General features: G+C 41.0%; 1 long non-coding RNA gene and 1 pseudogene across 1 annotated transcript; both read left to right on the forward strand.

The window, feature by feature from the left end:
* Window positions 1-20,630, forward strand: part of LOC141504407 (sorting nexin-7-like) — a 69,198-nt pseudogene that overhangs the window by 20,758 nt on the left and 27,810 nt on the right.
* On the forward strand, window positions 561-1,510 carry LOC141506486 (uncharacterized). The gene is made up of 3 exons (XR_012473907.1): window positions 561-707; window positions 1,123-1,262; window positions 1,345-1,510. It is a non-coding gene; the product is annotated as an uncharacterized LOC141506486 (long non-coding RNA).

Here is a 20,630-nt window from a genome sequence, read left to right on the forward strand (position 1 = left end):
TTTTCCTAATTTTATTTGATTCTTCTTTACTTATATAGCCTATATCAGATTGCTGTCTGTCAGAGGGAAGGGCAGAGAAAGGAGGGAGGGAGAGAAATGTAAACTCAAAAACCTTGCATAAATGATTGTTCAGAGTTACTATTTGGAAATATGAAATATTTTTTTTAAAAAAGGAAGTTCCCATTGAATCTCTATCTTCTGTTCTAATAGAGGATCAATGTCTATGATGGGATAGTAACTCAGTTCTCATCTAGGGGCATGGGTTTCTTTTCTCCATTGTCAGTGGTGATGTTTGACCTTCATTCTTGAAGAAGACAATGACATCAGAAGGTAATGTCCTGACAAGGAAGTGAATTGGTGTTGTGCTATGTCACCAGACTCACTTTCTCCCCCTAAGCCATGTAACTTCAATGACTGGAAAGGAATCAGGACAAGTAAAGATGGTTTTGGATGGGAGGCAGTCAGGGATTTTTGACTTGCCCAAGGTCAAAAAGCGAATAAGTGTCTCAAGTATCTGAGGTCTCTCTTATGACCCCAACTGTGTTCTATCCACTGTGACATCATTGACAGAGCTTCCAGTTGGAGGCACTTCTCTCCTTACTCAGAGTTCCTCAGTCAGCTGTCTCTATGTCCTCTATTAATAGAGCATCTTTTCCCTGATCTTATCTTCTTTTTCTTTCTTCTCTACTGAGTAGGAAATGAGGAAGGTCAGTACTCTTATTCCTTGAGGGATAGGGGATAAAGATGGGATAGTAAGAGTGGGAGTTTATGAGGTTTTTAGGACTTTCCCAAAAATCAGATTACTTATTTTAATCAGCCATTAAGATTGTGAGATGTCATATAATGCATAGAATTTGAATCATGTCACAACTATATGGGTTTTTCCCCATCCCTGGTACAGGACTTATATTTTTCATTTTTCTAGTCACTACTTCATAACCTTTAGAAAAATAACAATTTCATATGTGAAATAGAATAGGGTTAAAATGAACAAATCTCTTTTTAATCTCTTTGGGATATAGACACAGCAGTGGTATTGTTGGATCAAACTTCTTACATACACTTATGCAAAATTCATTTCATTGAACAGAACCATACATCATAGTATCTATAATATTGCAGGGTGAAGAGCTATGAATGACTAAGCTATTGTCAGCAATATAATCATCCAAGAGAATACAAAAGATTTCATGAGGAAGCATGCTATCCACCTCCACAGAAATAACTGATATTGACTGAATAGGGACTGAAGCATAATTTTGGTATTTTAGTTTCTTTCAATGATTTTTATTTCCTCTCCTTGAATGAACATACTAATTGAGAAATTTTTATGTCATTGCACAGGTATAACCAATATTGAATTGCTTACTCTGTCAAGGAAGGGGAGGATAGGAAAGAAGGAACAAATGAATAAAATTTGCAACTCAAAATTTTTGAAATTTTTTTTATTTTTTTAGCATTTAACATTAAACATTAAAATTGTTTTATTGAGTAATTGGGGGAAATACTATAAAAATAAAATATGAAAAGAATGCAGTGAAATTTTCATAAATATGGAAAATGTTCAGTCCTCCTCAGACACTATAACTTCAAGTCAACATGACTTCCCTCTTCCTTAAACATACTTCTCAGTTTCCCTGAAGATATTTGTAATTCATTTAATAAATGAGTGAAAAAATATGTAAATAATTGTTCAGAATTCTTCTGAACATGGATCTCTTTGTCTTTTAAGTTTCCATGTTTACCTGGCTCATTGTTTTGATTGTTCCTTCAAAAAATATAATGCTTGCATCACTACCTTTAGTAAGATCACAACACTTTAGTAAGGTCACACATCAATCACTTGATTTTAGAGAGCGTTAGAGACTACATTCAATTTTTGTATCTCTATTTATCTATAGATAAAGGTATAGATATATGTGTGTATAATCATCCATCATCATAATGAAAATAATAATTACATTTATATTGCACTTTATGGTTTACAAAGACCTTTAAAATATTATCATGTTTTTCTCTACCATATGCAAAAGATTTTTTTTCCCATGTTATTATTATCATGATCTAACTCAGTGTGAGCAATATCTTGAGACAATTTTTCAAGGAGAAATAAATATTAAACACAAAGAATGAACATACTCTGTCAGATCCATGTTTCATCCCTTTCTGAAACTCAAAATCCTTTGCTATTATACTTCATCCAATTTACATTTACCATAATTTCTGATGAAAAGGTAATAACTATCAAGAAGGCTAAATCCTCCAAATATATATTTGACCCAGTACCCCTCCCATCTTTTCCTAAGATTATAATCATGATCCTATTTTCTGCTCCATCCTTTTCTTTTTGTGTGTATATGTCAACATTTTTTTATTTTTAAATTTAATTCATTTTAAAATGATAATAATAATAATAATAATAATAATAATGATTGTAAGTATGACCAGGTGGTGCAGTGGATGGAGCACTGACTCTGGAGCCAGGAACATCCAAGCCCAAATCCAGCCCCAGACACCCAATAATCACCCAGCTGTGTGACCCTGTGCAAGCCACCCCAACCCCATTGCCCTGCAAAAACAAAAACAAAAACATAACCCAAAATAAAATAAAATATTAATAATAATAGTAGGGGTGGGCAGGTGGCAGACAGAGCGCTGGCTCTTGAGTCATTTTAAACTTGAAAACAAAACAAAGAAAAAAGTACACAGTACTACAAAAAAATGAGAATTCAGTATAGAACCATGAATTTCCATTCCACACTGCTCATTGTATCTTTGAAAAACAAGGCAATAAATATTAAATGTCATTTTCAAACCTACTGTTCTTTGGACTTCCTCCTAAGTTTTTTTTCTCTCTGCTGTGAATTTTTTATTATTTTTTCCTTTCATCCCCAACTCAACTTAGAGATACTTATTTGACACAAATATGAATGTGTCTAGGTGTGTACATGTGCATATATCTGTATATAATTATATGAATATATACATGTGAAACTATGAGATACAAACTTCTATTTATCATTTCTTTCTCTGCATATGGACAGCATGGTCCTTCATAGGTCCTTTGTAGTTGATTTGTGTACTTATAACACATAAAATGATTAGTCATAGTCTCCAACATTTGTTGCTTTTTCCCCTTCTATGATTCTATCTAATCTAAAAGGTTAAGATGTTAAAGCTGTTTTAATTTCCATTTCTCTAATCAACAGAGATTTCAAGCATTTTTCATATGATTAGATATAGTTTTGACTACTTCACTGAAAAACTGCTTGTTCAAATCCTTTGACCCTTTATCAATCAGGAAATGACTCATATTTTTATAAATTACATAAAGTTTTTATATAATAGATAAGAAATGCTTGTCTGAGCAAGAACCTTTTAAGATTTTCTCCAATTTGTTTGCTTTCCTTATGATCTTTGGATTATCCAGTTGTTACTCAATATCTTCACAATACTATTTTTTTTACCATAAATTGACTTCCATTACAAAAGTCCATATTCCATATTGCTTATATTTAATAAATAATTATTTAAATAGAACTGAGATTTCTGAATAGAGTTCAGAATAATAAAGAAGTTCATAATGGCACTCTTCAAGTGCCAAGTCCATAAATCATTGCTTCAGAAATGCAAATAAGGATCTTATATTTTAGACTTTCATTTCAAACATGAAATAATCACATTTTGTGACCTATTCATAAGTAGTAAAGTTTGCAAAACTTGAGTGTCACACTCTTTGTAATTGACTATTTATACACATGTATTTATATTGCATATAAATATGCATATATGTAAAATGTAGTTGTATGTTATAGTTGTGTATATATTTGTACATGTATACATATTTATTTATGAATATGTATTTATATATGCATATTTATCCATATAAATAATATGAACAATTTTAATCTTTTTGAGAGTATTTGGAATTCTTGCTCATAGGCTAAATGTAAACAAAGCCACCTGGCCAAGAAGCATCCCATGTCCCTTGGGTTGATATAAAAAAAGCAATCTAGCTTATTTTGTGGTTGATAGAGGGAGAGTCAGTTCTGCTGTCAGGAGTTGAGTTAGAAAGAAAAAGTGGACTAAGCAATGAAATAATTAGACCTGCCTAGCAAATATACTATTCCCACAAAGAGCAGCAAGGAAATGTCACAATAAAAAAAGGAACTCAGCTTCTTAAAGTGACAGAGATTCTATTTGGCTAGATCATGTATAATTCTTTTATATATCTATCAACTAGCATGCTGTGTACATGAATCTGTTCTTCCCATTTACTCAGGGTATATTTATGGGATAGCAAGCCTCAGATTTATAGTTGAAATGTTAATCAGCAACCTATGTCTTTTTTTTTAACTAATTGTCTTAATGATATGGGGCTCAAGACTGTACACTCACAAACTACCTGAGATTGTTGAGTCCATGATCAACCAACCTGTAAAAATGACTTGAAGGTGTATGCCAAAGAGGAGAATGCTACATTGAAAATCATAGCTCAGAAAAAAATTCCTCAGATTGCCTTCAACAAGAATTGAAATAGATTTGTATGAAAATCTGATCAAACATCCTTCTTTTTTTGTGGCTTTATTATTTTATTAAAATGAACGCTTCAAAAATAAGATTATCTCCCATCAAATCTCAGTATAATCACACATTCCAAAGCTAAATAGAAATAATTTCTAGAGTATTAATTATTTTGCTTTATCTATGACTCTCCTCTCCTCTGTTGGTACAAGTTATGATTCTACGACTGGGATTAAAAATGTTATATGTTCTAAGGTCTATCTGTCATTTAATATATGGTTTTCCCCCATTTTTTATTAGTTTTATTTTTTAAAAAACATTTAACATTTTATTTGCTTTTCAATTATATATAGTGGTAATATGTACCCATCATTTTTTGCAAGACTCTGAATTCTACAGTTTCCCCCCTCCCTTCCCTCCCCGCCTACAGAATACTGTTTGACAGTCTTCACATTTTTTCCATGCCATATATTGATGTAAATTGAATGTTATGAGAGTAAACTAAGAGTAAACATAAAGCACTTCCCCCTCCCCAAGAAGATGAGAAACCTCAAGAATAGAGAGAGAGAGAAAAAAAAATGTACTTCAGTCTGTGTTCAGATTTCAATGGCTCTGTCTCTGGGGTGAGTTGCTATCTTCATCATAAGTTAACCAGAGAAGCTGCTTCAATATTTTTCCCTCAGTTGCTATTACTAACTGTACCACCATTCTATTTCTCCCCACTCTCATTTATTTTATTCTTTCTCTCCTTTCATCCTTGTTCAAAAGTGTGTTGCATCTTAGTACCCTCTCCCTCCATCTTCCCTCTGTTCTATCACCTATTCTCCCCTTCCTTCCCCTTCCTTCCCCCAGTTCCCCCTCATCCCATCCCTTTCCTCCCATCCTTCTTCAGGGTAAGATAGATTTCCTCACCGTATTAAGTGTGTATGTCATTTCCTCCCTGAGCCATTTCATTATCCCCCTCTAATCTATTGAAAAAGCTTTTTCTTGACTCTTATGGGAAATCTCTCAGCTTCTTCTTCATCTCCTTTCCCTTCCTCCCAGTACTTTTCCACATCATCCATTGACTCCATCCCTTTACCACAGCATACCATTATATTCCACTCCTTCCTATGTCCTATCTATATATGCTCCTTCTAACAACTCTTATAAATTAGAAAGTTCATATGAGTTATCAATATCTTCTTCCCATGCAGGAATACAAACAATTCAACATCAAGTTCCTCATAGTTAGTCCCTCTCTTCCACTCCCTCTATGGTTCACCAGCATCCTGTACTTGGAGATCAAACTTTTTATTCAGCTCTGGTCATCTCAATAGGAAAGTTTGAAAGTATCCTGTTTCATTGAAAGTCCATCTTTTCCCCCTAAAGAGGATGTTCATTTTTGCTGGGTTGTAAACAAAGATCTTTTGCCTTCTGGAATATCATATATCAATCCCTAGGTGCCCTTAATGTAGATGCTGCCAGATCCTGTGTAATCCTGACTATGGAGCCTCAGCAGTTGAATTGTCTGTTTCTGGCAGCTTTTAGAATTCTTCTCTTTGATTTGGGAGTTTGGAATATGGTTATAATATTCCTGGAAGTTTTTCTTTTAGGATCCCTTTCAGGGGTTGGAACGGTGAATTCTCTCAATTTCTATTTTACCCTCAGCTTCTAGGATCTCAGGGCAATTTTGCTGTATTATGAAGTCTATGCTCTTCTCCTGGTTGTGGCTTTCAGATAGTTCAATACTTTTTAAATTATTTCTTCTGCTTCTGTTTTTGAGGTCATTTGTTTTTCCAATGAGATCTTTCACATTTTCTTCTAATTTCTGGCTTTTTTTGGAAGTTTTATTTCTTCCTGATTTCTTGCAAAGTCATCAACTTCCTTTAGTTCTATTTTGCTTTGGAAGGAGTTATTTTCCTCAGAGATCTTTTTTATCTCCTTTTCCAGCTGGACAATTCTGCTTTTTAAGGCATTCTTCTCCTCATTTGTCTTTTGTTTTGCTTTTTCCATTAGGTCTAAATTGGTTTTTAACATATTATTTTCTTCAGTATTTTTTGTATATCTTTCACCAAACTTTTGATTTGGTTTTCATGATTTTTCTGCATCGCTCTCATTTCTGCTCCCAATTTTTCCTCCACCTCCCTTAATTGCTTTTCAATGTCTTTTGTTGAGTTTTTCCATATAGTATGAGCCCATTTTCTATTTCTCTTGCAGATTTTGGATATGGAAGCTTCAATTTTTGTCATCATCTGAGTATGTGTTTTGATCTTCCATGGGAGTACACTAATTTTCTATGTCTAAGATCCTTCTTTTTCTGTTGTTTACTCATGTCCTCAGCCCAAGACTAATTTACAGCACTTCCAAGGTTTTGGGGTTGTATTTTTTTGGGAACACCCCATTGGAACCTTTATTCCTCCAAGGTCTTATGCTCTCTAAACTGTGCTTTGAAATGTAGATGGATCAGTACTTCCCTTTGTCCTGGGGCTACAAGGCAGGATCCAGCTATCTTAGTCTGAAAGCCCAAACTGCAATATATGAGTGTAGGCTAACAGGAGAGTCCTACCACTGCGGGGAGCAGAGAAATCTCTGCAGATTTCCCTTACCATCTCTGTGGTTCTAGGCTGCTTTCTCTAGAATCTTGCTGCATGTTCTGTGGCTCTGCTCCTCATTCCACACTCATTCTGGTGGAGCAGAGTTCTCTCACCACTCCTTCAAGCAGCTTGCTGCTGGTGATCTCTGGGCTGGGCTGGCTGGTCTAATCTGTGCTGTGGCTTTTTTCCCAACTCCTGGTGCTGGTGAAACACACCTTTCCCGTGTAACTTCTAAGTTATCTTGGACTGGGAAAATATATCACTCAGTCTTTCTGTTGGTTCTGCCCCACTAAATTTTGGCTCGAGGCATTCTTTGTATTTGGGGGGTTTGGGGGATTAGAGTTCTTGGGAGATCCTGCTTTCAGCCCACCATCTTTGCTCTACCCCCTGATCAAAGATTCTTAATGATGTTACCAACAAGAGGAGAAATTTCTATCCTTTCCAGTACACAAAGACTCTCAAATTTTCCATAGTCCTGCCCCCAAATCCTTCATAGGTCCTTTGTAGTTGATTAGTGTACTTAACACATAAAATGATTATTTGTAGTCACTAACATTTGTTGCTTTTTTCCTTCTATGATTCTACCTAATCTAAAAGGTTAAGATGATACCCTTAAAGCTGTTTTAATTTCCATTTCTCTAATCAATAGGGATTTCAAGCATTTTTCATAATACTTGATATACTTTTGACTCTTGTTGAAAAACTACCTGTTCAAATCCTTTGACCCTTTATCAACTAGGAAATGACACATATTCTTATAAGTTAGATAAAGTCTTTATATAATAGATAAGAAATGCTAATGCATGATGACATCAGCTATCACATCTTCTAAATACCAAGAATTGAACTAATGACAGAAAAGTCTTATTATCTCTAATCCTTTACATGACCTCTCTGAATTCCCTTTCTCAACAGACCCTAAACACTTGGAGGAGTGACTTTACTTGCCATACAACACAACCCAATTCTCCCAACTCCAATCTGTGTAAAAGAGAAACAGATTTTTCGCCTCTTGTTAGCTAAAAATAAAGGGAAAGAGGGAATTGGAACAGGAAATGTATCAGTCTCCACCAGATCTGAAAAAAAAGGTGTTTCTATCTAACTGAAGTCAATTTGGCCCTTCAGAAGTCACAAGGCACAGCACAAGGATAAACTTTGAGGTGCAAACATTAAGGAATCTACTATCAAAGCAGGAGTTAAACTGTAAGAAATGAATGAAAATTCTTGGAATTACTAAAGCTTTCAAGAAGTCAGAGACCTTGAAAAATAATATATTAAACTAATAAAGAAGATATTAATAATATAATAAAATAGATAATAAAATATCTCAACACTTTCAAATGATAAATAAATATAAGAAAACAAATAAACATTAATCAATACATAATGCAGCAGTAGAATCTATGAATTCCCAAGCTCTCAGGAAAGTGATAGCAAGAAAGCATAGCAAAATGTTTCCTAACCTTTCCTGCAAGAAAGAAATAAGAATTTTGAGAATTGAATTTTCTCCTGCAAAAAAAGATAATTGATAGCATAGAAAAATCTGAATCTGTGGTAGTAAATTTCACCAAAGATAAAAAGAAAGAATCACTGATTGGGAATAGAAATAGGCAAAAGAGGAGAACAATGCAGAAGGAATGCAGCAAAAATAGCCAAGATGGCAGCAGATGCTATCCCTGGGGCAAGACTTTGCTGCTTTTATCATACTCTGATCCAAGTCTCAGTCTGGACTCCCATCCTACCATAGAGAAGTAGGGACCCTACTTTCAGCTCCAGGGCAGGGTGAGGGCTTGTTGTCATCCACAGATCAGAGCAGAGACCAAGAGAACAGTCAGAGATTCTTATAAGACCTTGGAGGAATTGAGGACCCTGCCGGGTGTCTCCCCAAAATAAAAACTCCAAAAGCCATCAAAATATGGCACTGGACAAAATTTAGAGGGGCAGAACCTACCAAAAGTTTGATATAATTTTCCAGTCCAAGACAACTTGGCAGGAAAGGCCTGTTTCACTAGGCCTGGGGTTGGAAAGAGTTGTAGCACAGTCAGTCCCAGAATAGTCCAGCCAGAATAAACCAGTCTAGCCTTCCAAGAATAGCCCATGGGACACCAGGGTTCATGGAGGCCCCTTGGATCTCCAGGAGCACATGGTTCTGTGCAGAGGAGGGCAGTATCCAGACCACCTGGCCCAGGGATCACCAGGGCTTGAAGGGGTGGTTAGGGAACTCTGCTGCAGCAGAAGTGAGTATGGAGCACTGGCCAGTACAGACCTCAGAGTAGCTCTTTGGTGGAACCTGCAGAGCCATCCAACACTTCGAGTGCTCAGTCCACAAATGGCAAAGAGATGGAGAGAGACTGCGGAGGTCTTTCTGTTTTCCCTGGGGCACGACTCTGCTGCTTTGTCCACACTCAGATCCAGGTTGTGGTCTGGGCCCCCATACTACCATAGAGAAGCAAGGATCCTCCTCACAGCTCCAGGGCAGAGGGGAGGGCCTGTAGTCATCCACAGACCAGAGCACAGGCCAGGAGAGCAGTCAGAGCCTCTCCTAAGACTTTTGAGGAATTGAAGAACCTATAGGGTATCCCTCCAAAAACCCCCAAAGCCTTGGAATTGTGGTATATCTGTTATAGGCTGAAGAAATGAGCAGACAACAGAAAAAGAAGACCTGACCATATGTATGGTTAATACCTTAGGATATAAGATTTTCCATGGTAAGGCCTTATAGTTTTGCTACAGAGAATTACTGATCCTCAATTTACTTCTTGTATACAGAGAATCATTGACCCCCAATTCACCCCTGATGTACAGGGAGGGAAGATGAACAAAAGCAATCTCATGCACATATTTAAAACTGCTTGAGCATTTAAAAGAACCTCTTAACTTCCTTGTTTGGTCCTGGTCATACTTTCAAGGCTATACTTGTTTAACTTTGCCTATCTCTTCAGGACCTAACCTATGCAGCATATGTAACTTCTCATTTATAAGAGTAGTTAGAAGGAGCATATATAAGGCATAGGAGGGAATTGAATATAATGGTATAGTATAGTACAAAGATGGAGTCAATGGGTGAAAATGAAGATACTGGGAGAAAGGGAAAGAAAAGGAAGAATCGGCTAAGATATATCACATGAAACAGTCAAGAAAAAGCTTTTGCAATGGATTGGAAGGGAGGGAAGGTGAGGGGGAGTGAGTGAGCCTTCATTCTCATCAGAAATGGCTCAGCCAAGAAATCACATACACACTCAATACAGTATATAAATCTATCTTACCCTAGAGACAAATGAGAGGAAAAGACTGGGTTAAGGGAGAATGGGGAGGGGAAGGGAGGAATAAGTGATAAAAGAGAAGGAAGATCATAGGAGAAGATACTCAGATACAACATACTTCGGAATGGGAGAGAGAGGTGAAGGAGAGAAGAGAAAGGGTAAAAGGAGAGAGAGAATAGAATAAATGGGAGTGTGGAGGAATAGAATGGAGGGAAATACAGCTAGTAATAACAATTGTGGGAAAAGATATTGAAAGAACTTCTCTGGTGGATTTAGGATAAAGAATGTAACTCATCCCAGAGACAGAGATGATGGAATCTGGACACAGACTGAAGTACACTTCTTTTTTCCCTCTCACTTCATTTGTCTTGAGTTTTCTCTATCTTTTTTGGTGGGGAGGGAGGTTAATGTTTACTTTCACAATAAGATTATTATAATAATATATAATAAGTAAACCATAAAAAGAAAAAGAAAACATGATCTTCATAAGGGTAAAATATATTGCTCTCTATAGAATGCATATACATAGACAACTTAATGTAGTTCACCCACAAAAACATATGCCAAAAAAACTTGAACATCAAAATTCAAAAAAGAAATAATTAAAAAATCCAAGCAATGAAACAAACATCCCTGGATTTTCTCACTGAAGAAATTAGATTATTTTTTTTTGGTTGTTGCTTTTGGCTTGTTTGTTTTTCTTTTTGCTTTATTGAAGTGAATTCAGATTTTAAAAATACAGTTGCAAGAATATGACGTTTTAATATTTTTGGAAGGACAAAATCAGAATACATATAGACACACAAGTTAAGTAGAACTACTATGGATGTTTTAGTCTGTTTAATCGAAGTCTAGAATTCAAAAACTTATTTCAATTTTTTAAAAAAATAACTAGAATAAAGAATAAGATTTATTAAAATACAGAGTATTTATGAGCAACAGGCAAAAATTTATAAGCATCAAGGATTTGTAAAAGACAATAGAGTTTAATAAATTTTACAACTAAACAAAAGAAAAAAATAAAACTTGTTGCTATAATCTTATCTCCTATGATATAAACAAAGACATAACAAATATGATGCAGATTGAAGAGATGTCCTTTCCTGAAGGGCAGATTGTTAATAAGTAGATCTGATTTAAAAAAAAAAACTGTTTAGAGACATTATGCTGCATTGAACTTTGTCTTCTGTGTGGATTATTCAGAAAGTGAATTTGGCATTTTAGATCTAAAACAACTATTGCTTTGAAATACTAGAGAATCTTTCTGAAAATGTTTGTGAACTAGATTCGATTTTTCATAGACAAAGTCCACAATGTTCTGACAGAAATGGTGATGTGAGGAATAGCTTTAGAGATTAATATGAATTACTCAAATCAATACACAAACTTAAATAGAGAAACCTGAGGGCAGGCTTAGCTGAAGTTCTAAGTAGGACAGTATATATTTTTAAGAATAGGAATCTTCCTGAGATCCCAAGAAATATTAATATTGATAAATAACTTTTATAAATGTCAAGTCTGAGCTCTTTATATGAAAAATGTATTTGCAAGTAAATTCCAGGAAGGGTAGAGTCATCAAGACATACCATGCCACTGTTCATCAAAAAAGTAGGCAAAGATTCTTAACATTTCTGTTGGATTGATTTTTAAAATATATGGCATATAATTTGCAATATGTAAATTATATAATATATAATATATTATACATTCTATAATTTAATAAATATTAAGATGAATAGATTTTTCTTTTTCCGTAGCTCTTTTTAATGAAATGAGTAAACACTATGAGACTTGTTTTTCTAAATTTCATTAAAGTCTTCATAAGGCATGTCATATTAGCTACTTCAATATTTTTAAAATGTATATATGGAATTATTTTCCTATGCACAGCCCCAAATATTGGCTTTTTTATATATTTCACAGAATTCTATGATTGTAACATTCTGTAAGTCTTCCTGTGAATTTGAAGAATTCTCACAAGTTTACACGTCTGGAATTTTTGAGTATTAAAGGAAATCTAGACACAGTTCCTATTACCCCTAAATCACATTTCAGGGAGTCCTAGAATGTACATAAAAGATCTGGCCATTAAAATCAGTCATTGTTAAGCAAAAGGAAACTCCAAACACTAACAAAAATTGACAAAGAACTCATTATTCAAAACAGTACAGATTTGTAATTTTTCACACCTAAAAAAAGTAAAGAAAAAACTTCACATTAGTGAAGTTTAGTCTTAGGAGATTTGAAAAACAGATTTTTATTTTTGCACAAATATCAGCAGACAGTTTCTGGCATTCTATACTATATTGGCAGTTCTATAATGAATCTCACTTGAATTGTGACAAGGAATTGGGGCAGCTAGGTGGTGCAGTGGATAGAACACCTGCCCTGGAGTCAGGTGAGTTCAAATTCAGTTTCAGACACATAATAATTGCTAAGCTGTGTGACCTTGGGCAAGTCACTTAACCTCATTGCCTCACAAAAACCAAAAAAATAAATTGTGACAATGGAAAAAAAAAAGGAAAAAGTTTACATAACTTTATTATATATTCAAAAGGAATAGCATGTTGTACATGATAGATTTGCATTTTCATGTGCATTCATTTTTATTATATTATGTTATTTGAGCATTTGTCCTCTTTCATAGATTTAAAATAAAATTTAAAAAAAATTATATTGAAAATTAAATGTTATTGGGATTGGAGGTTTGTAAAGTGCTCATATGGACAAAATTGTGAGTACTTAAAAATAGTGAGTTATTTGAGAACTGAGGACAAGCTGAGAGTTTTCTTTTCTGTACTTCATTCAGAGAAGCAGAAAGGGTGAGAACAGTAGTACTCCACTGGTATCTCAGTAAATAGGAACCTATGTCCAAGATTTTATTAAAATAAAAAACATTCTGTATAGATTCAGCTTCCCAAATGATCTTCAATAAGAAATCTTAAAAATATACTTATCTCCTTTTATCTGTAGCTTTTAGAGGAATGACTTTCATCTCAAGAAGAAAAGGATAGGGAGGTCCCTCAGAGCAAAGTTTGCTTAGCAAAGAGGAAAAACAAAAGACCCTGAAAAAGACTTTAATCTTTACTCTCCTGGGACTGAAATCACTGCTGGTTGGTTGTTGCTGGTTCTTATGCTTCATTATCAAAGAAGATCAAAACAATATCACCATGTTTGAGACAAATTACATGGTGTCCAACTGTGGCTGATCAGATCAATATGAACTCGGAATACTCTACCACAGTTCAGGCACAAATAGTTCATGTGAACATCTCTGGTGGAACTCTAGATTTACATATGTCACATTTCCATTGAGCTGCTTCAATTCTGTCTTCTCCATCTTCTGACACCCTTGTGAGAGCTTGCCCTGTGTGAGATCTCCGTAAAATAATTTCACTGACTCTCAGGACCATCTTCCAGGTGAAGGATCAACCCATTGGCAAGAATCTAGACAGCAATGTCTAAGAGAAACATCCCTGTGATTGTCACAGGACTCCTGGTGCTCAGTAGCTGAGCACATACTGTCTGATCTACTGGCTTCCTTGAGGAGAAAGCTTTTTTCTGAACTCATCTCCTCATGTGCCTCTTGCACAGTGATATACAGTTGTGTCCTCATTTCAGCTGCAAAGATAACTGTTTCTGCTGGGACAGAGTCTGGATAACAGGATTGTATGTAACTTGTATGCCGGGTTTTTATTTACAACACCGGCTTCTTTATGCTAGTCCGTCCTCTTACTCACCAGTCAAACGCATGATGAGTCTTCGGGGTACCTCCGGCCCCCACTCTTTGATGGGGGAAGAACCAGACAGAGCGCCTGAGGTGGATAATGAGTCTTTATTCTTCTGTGATCACATCCCGCTCCCTCCCCACCTCTCAGCAGACACTTTTATCCCTCCTGTCCTCCCTCCCATGAACTCTTAAACAATGAGGGGCCGAGTTCTGTAACATTCCTTTATAAGGGGATTATGTTTCCCCCGCTATGCGACCACCAAGCCTCTTCCCCCCCGCCCCCAACATCTCCCCCTTTCTGTTTTACAAGGTTATCACTTGGTGTGACCTTAAGCGGTGCTGAGGTTAGCCTTAAGCGGTGTCATTTCTACTGGCCTCTGATAGCCGGGGGCGAGGAACCCTGTCTTAGGTCATCTCCTTCAACCCAGGACCTTGCCCGTCCTAGGCGCCCGACACCCTCAGGGCCTGTCTTAGGTGGCTGGGCTAGGAGAGGTTGCCAGTCTTGGGGTTTACCTCGTCTTACCCCTAGGTGTCACATGTCATGCATGGCGGCTAGCCAGACTTGGGGATCCTCCCCCGTCTCCATGGCCATGAAGGCTTTCTGAGTAAGAAGCATATAGCCCCCCTGTCGCCTAGCTAGGCGGCAGAAACAGACAACAAGTAGGGTGATTCCCAGAATCAGCGTCCTTGTTCACCCTCAAGGGGGTATCCTCTCGCCATCTGGCAATCCCTCCATGGTATGGGATCCTCGATGTCTTCCCCTGTGGCCACACACCGAGGAATCGTGAAGTCCCGTTGAATTTGATTCACCAGGGGTCGCCAACCCAGAAGGCCTCGGAGCTGGGTCCCCTTTTTTGTCCCTGCTGGGCTGACAGTCGTCTGCGGGAAAAGGCCGACGCAGGGGTCAGTCGGGGCAGTGCTATAGTTAAAATCGTTCTGCCCTGTGGAGTTGAAGTTCCAGGACCGATTTTCTTCCCCGATGTCGAAACATAGGGAGTTGTTCAGGTCCCAGCAGAAGGAGTTCTGGACCGGTGCTTCAGCGGGGTCCATATATGCAGAAGGGAGCCCCAACGATGTATTGGTCACTAGCAGGTGAGGGTAGATCGGGGAGTTCCGTGCTACCAGAAGGGGAGAGGGAATAACTCGGAGTATTCCCCATGTCGGATTTCCTTCAGATGGAGCACCTCCAAGGATCCCTACGACGATCAGAAGGCCTGAAAAAGGAAGAAATTCCTCTCACCCCGTAGGGTTGGGCATTAATCAAGGTCTCTTATCTTGTAAACAGGGAGCCATCTTTCTGGCTCTTCTATCTTATCCTCGGGATGAAATGAGAGGTGGCCCTGTCTTCTGTTCTTTACCATTACAGGACCATGCCAACCTCCCTCTTCATCTCTCCACATGACTTTAGAGCCTGGTAGGGCCTTGGTGGGAGAGGGCAGGAACGTTGGTTCTTTCTTAGCATGTCCTTTTGGGGAGAAAAATCTTTGGGCGGCTGTAGTGCCGTCATCCCTGACTTGTAGGAAATTCATGGTAAATAGTACCTGAGACAGGTCTGAATGGGTCAGTGACCTGCCAACTCCCCCTTTCTGTTTAAAGAGCGTAGTTTTGAGTGTGCGATTTGCTCTTTCTACCAAAGCTTGGCCAGTGGGATTGTAAGGGATCCCGGTGGAATGGGAAATGGAAAATTCTTTGCAAAAGGAAGCAAAGGCTCTCGAGGTGTAGGCGGGCCCATTATCGGTTTTGATAGCCGAGGGGACGCCTAAGACAGCCATCTGGGCATATAGATGTGAGAGAACGTGTTTAACCGCTTCTCCTGGCTGTAGAGAGGCGAAGGTGAAGGAGGAGAAGGTGTCCACCGAGACATGGATGTACTTACGACCCAGGTGAGTAATGTCCATCTGCCAAAGAGCATTGGGGCCGTCCCCACGTGGGTTAGACCCCTCCGCGGGGAGGGCTTGTCTAAAGGGAGCACAAGAAGTGCAGGAGCGCACAATTTGGCGAGCCTCCTTCCGGGGAATGCTGTATAGGCGCCGGAGCGACCTGGATGACAAGTGATACTTACCATGTGCCAGCTGGGCAGGTGTGGACAGGTTTAACAAGAGAGCCCTATCTGCCTCCGCATTGCCCTGGAATATGGGGCCGGTGGAAGAAACGTGAGAGCGCACGTGAAGAACAAACAGGGGGTGGTTTCTATCACGGAGGGAGGATTGTAGCTGTATAAGGAGTGGGCTAATGGAAGAAGTCGAGGAAATGAAGGCATCTTCTAAACGAGGGATTAGCATGGCACAATACATACTGTCAGTAATAAGATTAAAAGGGGTGTCTCTGTAGAGATGGAAAGCCTGAAGTATAGCATATAGTTCATTCTTCTGAGTGGAGTCAAAGGGGGTATCAAAAATCCAGGTGGCGGGTCTAGCAGGGTCATGGACCACAGCACGGCCCAACCTGGTAGCGTCAGTGAAGACATTAGGGCCGGTCACTGGTTCTGGGGACACTAGAGGGCGCGGGCGGGAAAGGTGCAGTTCAGCGAACACTTTAACCATGGGAGGTGGCGTGAGTCTGGTCTGAGAGAGGGTAGTCAGGACAGTGGCCCAAGCGATAGATCTATCAACTAGCGAGTGGGTCACCTCCTCTGGGAGGGTAAAGTTGAGGATAGGCAAGAGGCCAAAGAGACGCTGGCATCGCTCTGAGGCCTGAAGGCAAAATAAGGCCAGGGCCTCCCACCGGTCCTGGATGATGCTCTTAGTGGTCCGGGGGTATAGCCATTCAAGGCATCCATGTCTCTGGAATAAACATCCCCAGCCCAGGGAACTGTCCCCCAGTGTGTGTGGAAGAGGACAGGCGACTCCGGGTCGTATTGAACCAAGAAGGAAGAGGTTCTGCGGAAAATTTCCGAGAGCGCCTGTCTTGCCTGGGGGGTCCAACTTCTAGGGGATGACAGATGGGAGTCGCCTTTAAGGACATCATATAGAGGTTGCATTAAGGAGGATGGGAGGGGCATAGCGGGACGCAGCCACTGTATGGCGCCAACAAGCCTCTGAAAATCATTAAGAGTAGTGTATCCCTCGACGTTGATCGGAGGAAGAGCCCTACTAATCTTTCCCGGAAAAATCCTATGCCCCAAGTAATCATAGGGGAAATCCATCTGTACCTTTTCCAGGGCTATGTGAAGCCCCTTCTTGCGGAGGACATGGGTGGTGCGTTGCAAGCAAGCCCAAGCCCCCGTCACAGAAGGTGCTGCAATCAAGATATCATCCATGTAATGTATGAGCATGTAATTCGGGAATTCTTTTCTGATAGGATGTAGCAGAGTATCCATGTAAAGCTGGCACAGGGTGGGGCTATTGGCCATTCCCTGCGGTAGGACGGTGAACTGATAACGTTTACTGGGGGCTTGGAAATTGATCGCGGGGAGGGAAAAGGCAAATTTTTCTTTGTCCTCCGGGTGGAGGGGAATGCTATAGAAGCAGTCTTTAACATCAATCACTATAATAGTCCACCCTTGCGGGACTGCAGTGGGCATAGGGAGACCAGGTTGGAGGGTCCCCATGGGTACCATGTTGGCATTTACTGCCCGAAGATCAATCAACATTCTCCAACTCCCCCCTTTCTTTTTTATGACAAAGACGGGGGAGTTATACGGGCTAAGGGACGGTTCCACTTTGTTCTCGTGCAGGAGGGTCATTACTATGTCTGTGAGGGCGATGAGCTTTTCTTTTGTCAGGGGCCACTGCTCAACCCAAATAGGTTTCTTATTAATCCATGTTATTCTGGGGGAAAAGCTCATCTCTAGAGTGGCCCCAATTAATTTCCCCGCAGGCTATCAGGGGTGGCAAGTGTCAGGTTAAGCTGGCTCAAGATGTCTCTACCCCATAATGCATAAGGGAGGTCGGGTAGGCACAGTGGGGTGAAGAGTCCAGATTCTTCCAAAGCTGACCACCGTAAGGCGTGTGCTGCTTTCATGGCAGATCTATTGCCCCCCACCCCCGTCACTGCTTGAGGGCTCTGTAGGAGTGGCCACTCGGGCCTCCACTGTCCCCTATTTATGACAGAGCAATCGGCTCCAGTGTCAATTATCCCTTCGAGCTTCTGATTTTCCACCGTGACGGTTAACAGTGGTCGCCCAGAGCTGACCGGGTGGACCCAGTTCACATGAGCCGGAGGGGTCCGCAAGGGCAGCGCCTTTCCCACCTCTTGGCCCTGTTTTACCAAGGTGGGAAAGGGGTGGGGGTTTGTGACCCTTACGGATGTGGGACTTCTGGGACCAAAAATGACCTGGGTATGGGTGACTAAGTCCACACATCTCTCAGCCCCTGTGATGAGCGCTGGGAAAGTATTTATCTCGATGGGAATCATCGAGGTTTCCCAAGGCCCGATCTCTCTCTGCTGTGTCCCTTCTCTATAGTCAACCCTCACGGGGATAGTCACAGTGATGGGGCCGCTGTCTTCGAGCACGGGGGGGGGGGGGCCCACGGCCGGGCCCCTCCCTTTCCCTTTTCCCGACTTCCCTTTGGATCGGCAGAACCTGGCTATGTGACCTGGCTTTCCACAGGAATAACAGGTCGGAACTGAAGTGGAGGGGGGCCGCTGCCTGCACTGTGCTTTGAGGTGCCCTGGCTTTCCGCACCCAAAACAGGTGGGTCTCACCTGCATACCGCGAAGGGCGGTCAGGAGGCTATCCTCCCGGTTCTCCATGGCAGTCACTAAGGCCTGAATTGAATCCTCGCTGGGCATGTCCAGCAATTTGTCAACAATTTCTTCTAATGAAGCGTCGGGGGGAAGGCTGCTAATGGCTGTGATCCCTTTGGGGCGAAGTCCCTCTTTAATCAATTGTCTCATAAGTAGATCAGATCCCGGGGTGTCTCCCATTATACGAGTCACTGTCTCTTTAACCTCGTTCACAAATGAGAGGGGTGTCTGATCTGCTCTCTGCTTCAGCCCAACCAACTTCTGTGTGGCTCTCCCCCCTTTCATGGCTCCAATCTTATCCCAAGCTGCAACATGTGTTTCTTTAACAGTCTCTAGCTCAAACTGGCCATACCGGGCCTGAACAGCAGGGTCAGTATAGGCTCCAGTTCCACACAGGAGGTCAATGGCTAAATCCAGGGGAGTATAACCCCGGGATTTTGCCAGCTTAGAGGCCTCTCTGCGGGCCTGAGCCTTAAAAGCTAAATATGAGGAGGCATCCAGGCACGCGGCTGCAATTTCGTCAAAGTCAGCAGGGGTCCAAGGGTGCGTAGCGAAGAGGTTTTGCATCAGTCTTTTTACATAAGGGGAGCTTGGGCCGTATTTAGTCACGGCCTCCTTAAGTTCCTTAAGCATCTTAAAAGGGACAGGGCGGTAGTCTCGGGCTCCGGTAAGGGGGTCCGTAAATACCGGGTAGAGGCCCCAGTCATCCCAGTCCACCTCCTCCCCTTTCTCTATTGCTATGGAGGCACTCGCGGCAAGTAGGCCGGAAGGGCGGAGCCCTTGAGGGGATCTCTGAAGGGCGGACAAGGAACACGGGGGATTTTTTGCCTCTGTTTCCTGGCTGGGCCGCCAAGTCTGGGGCGCGGCAGCTGTCCAATCAGCGCGCACTCCTCCCTCCTCGTCAGCAGCCTCCCGGTCCCACCTACTCACGCTCCTCTTCCTGCCACCCCTGAGGACTGTTTGCACCCCTCCCTTCCCGCGCTCGGAAACTTCCGGCCCTGAATCTCTAAGTGTGCCACATTCATCGCCCTCCCCCTTTCCTTTCTGTCTCGGTAAGGAGGGGCATGCAGCATTTTCTTCTCCCTGGGGGCCCCTTGTTCCCCCATTGTTTCTTCTAAGTTCCTCCCACGGATACAGGGGAGGGGGTGGCCTTCCCTCTTCCTCTGAGCTCTCTGAATCCGATCCCGCCAACGAGCTACCCACCTGAGTGCTGATTGGTCGTGCCAAAGTCACCTTCTGGGGATGCAAGGCTGCATCCACTACCTTATACACTGTAAAATCCTCAGGGGTCAGTTTTCCCGGGCAGGTGTCATCATAGGAGGCCATCTGCTGCCCTACCACCTTCCATTTACCTGGTTGGATCCCACTATGTTGCACCCAAGGGCAGATGTTCCAGATATTCTCAACAAAAGCACGGCACGTCTTGATAGGTAATTTACAGCCATGCTTAGCGCAGAGTTTATAAAGCTGCGCTGCAACGACCCCTTTCTCCTCCGGCTGAAAGGTGGGAATACTATTCCGGCCCCCCATGCTGTCTACTAGCCGAGGCTGCAATCCTAACAGGTGGCAGAACTGGAAAATTCCCGTTCGGCAAAAGAGAAGGAGGCAGCAGGGCACAATCAGACAGGCCAGCACGGCAAGGAGCGTGATTAGAGCAGAAGGAGAAAGGGAAGAGAAAGGAAGCATAGTCAACACAATAGGGATATGTCCTTCAGGCAATATCTGAGAGTAAACGCCCTCTCCTTCCTCCCGGTCGGAAACGACCGAGGCTGTCTGGAGAATCCGACCAGCGGATTCAGACGTTCCCTAGCAAAATCAGGTCCCTGTTCCGGGTGCCACTTGCCGGGT

This window comes from Macrotis lagotis, chromosome 1 (genome assembly GCF_037893015.1).
Source record: "Macrotis lagotis isolate mMagLag1 chromosome 1, bilby.v1.9.chrom.fasta, whole genome shotgun sequence".
NCBI lineage: Eukaryota > Metazoa > Chordata > Mammalia > Peramelemorphia > Peramelidae > Macrotis > Macrotis lagotis.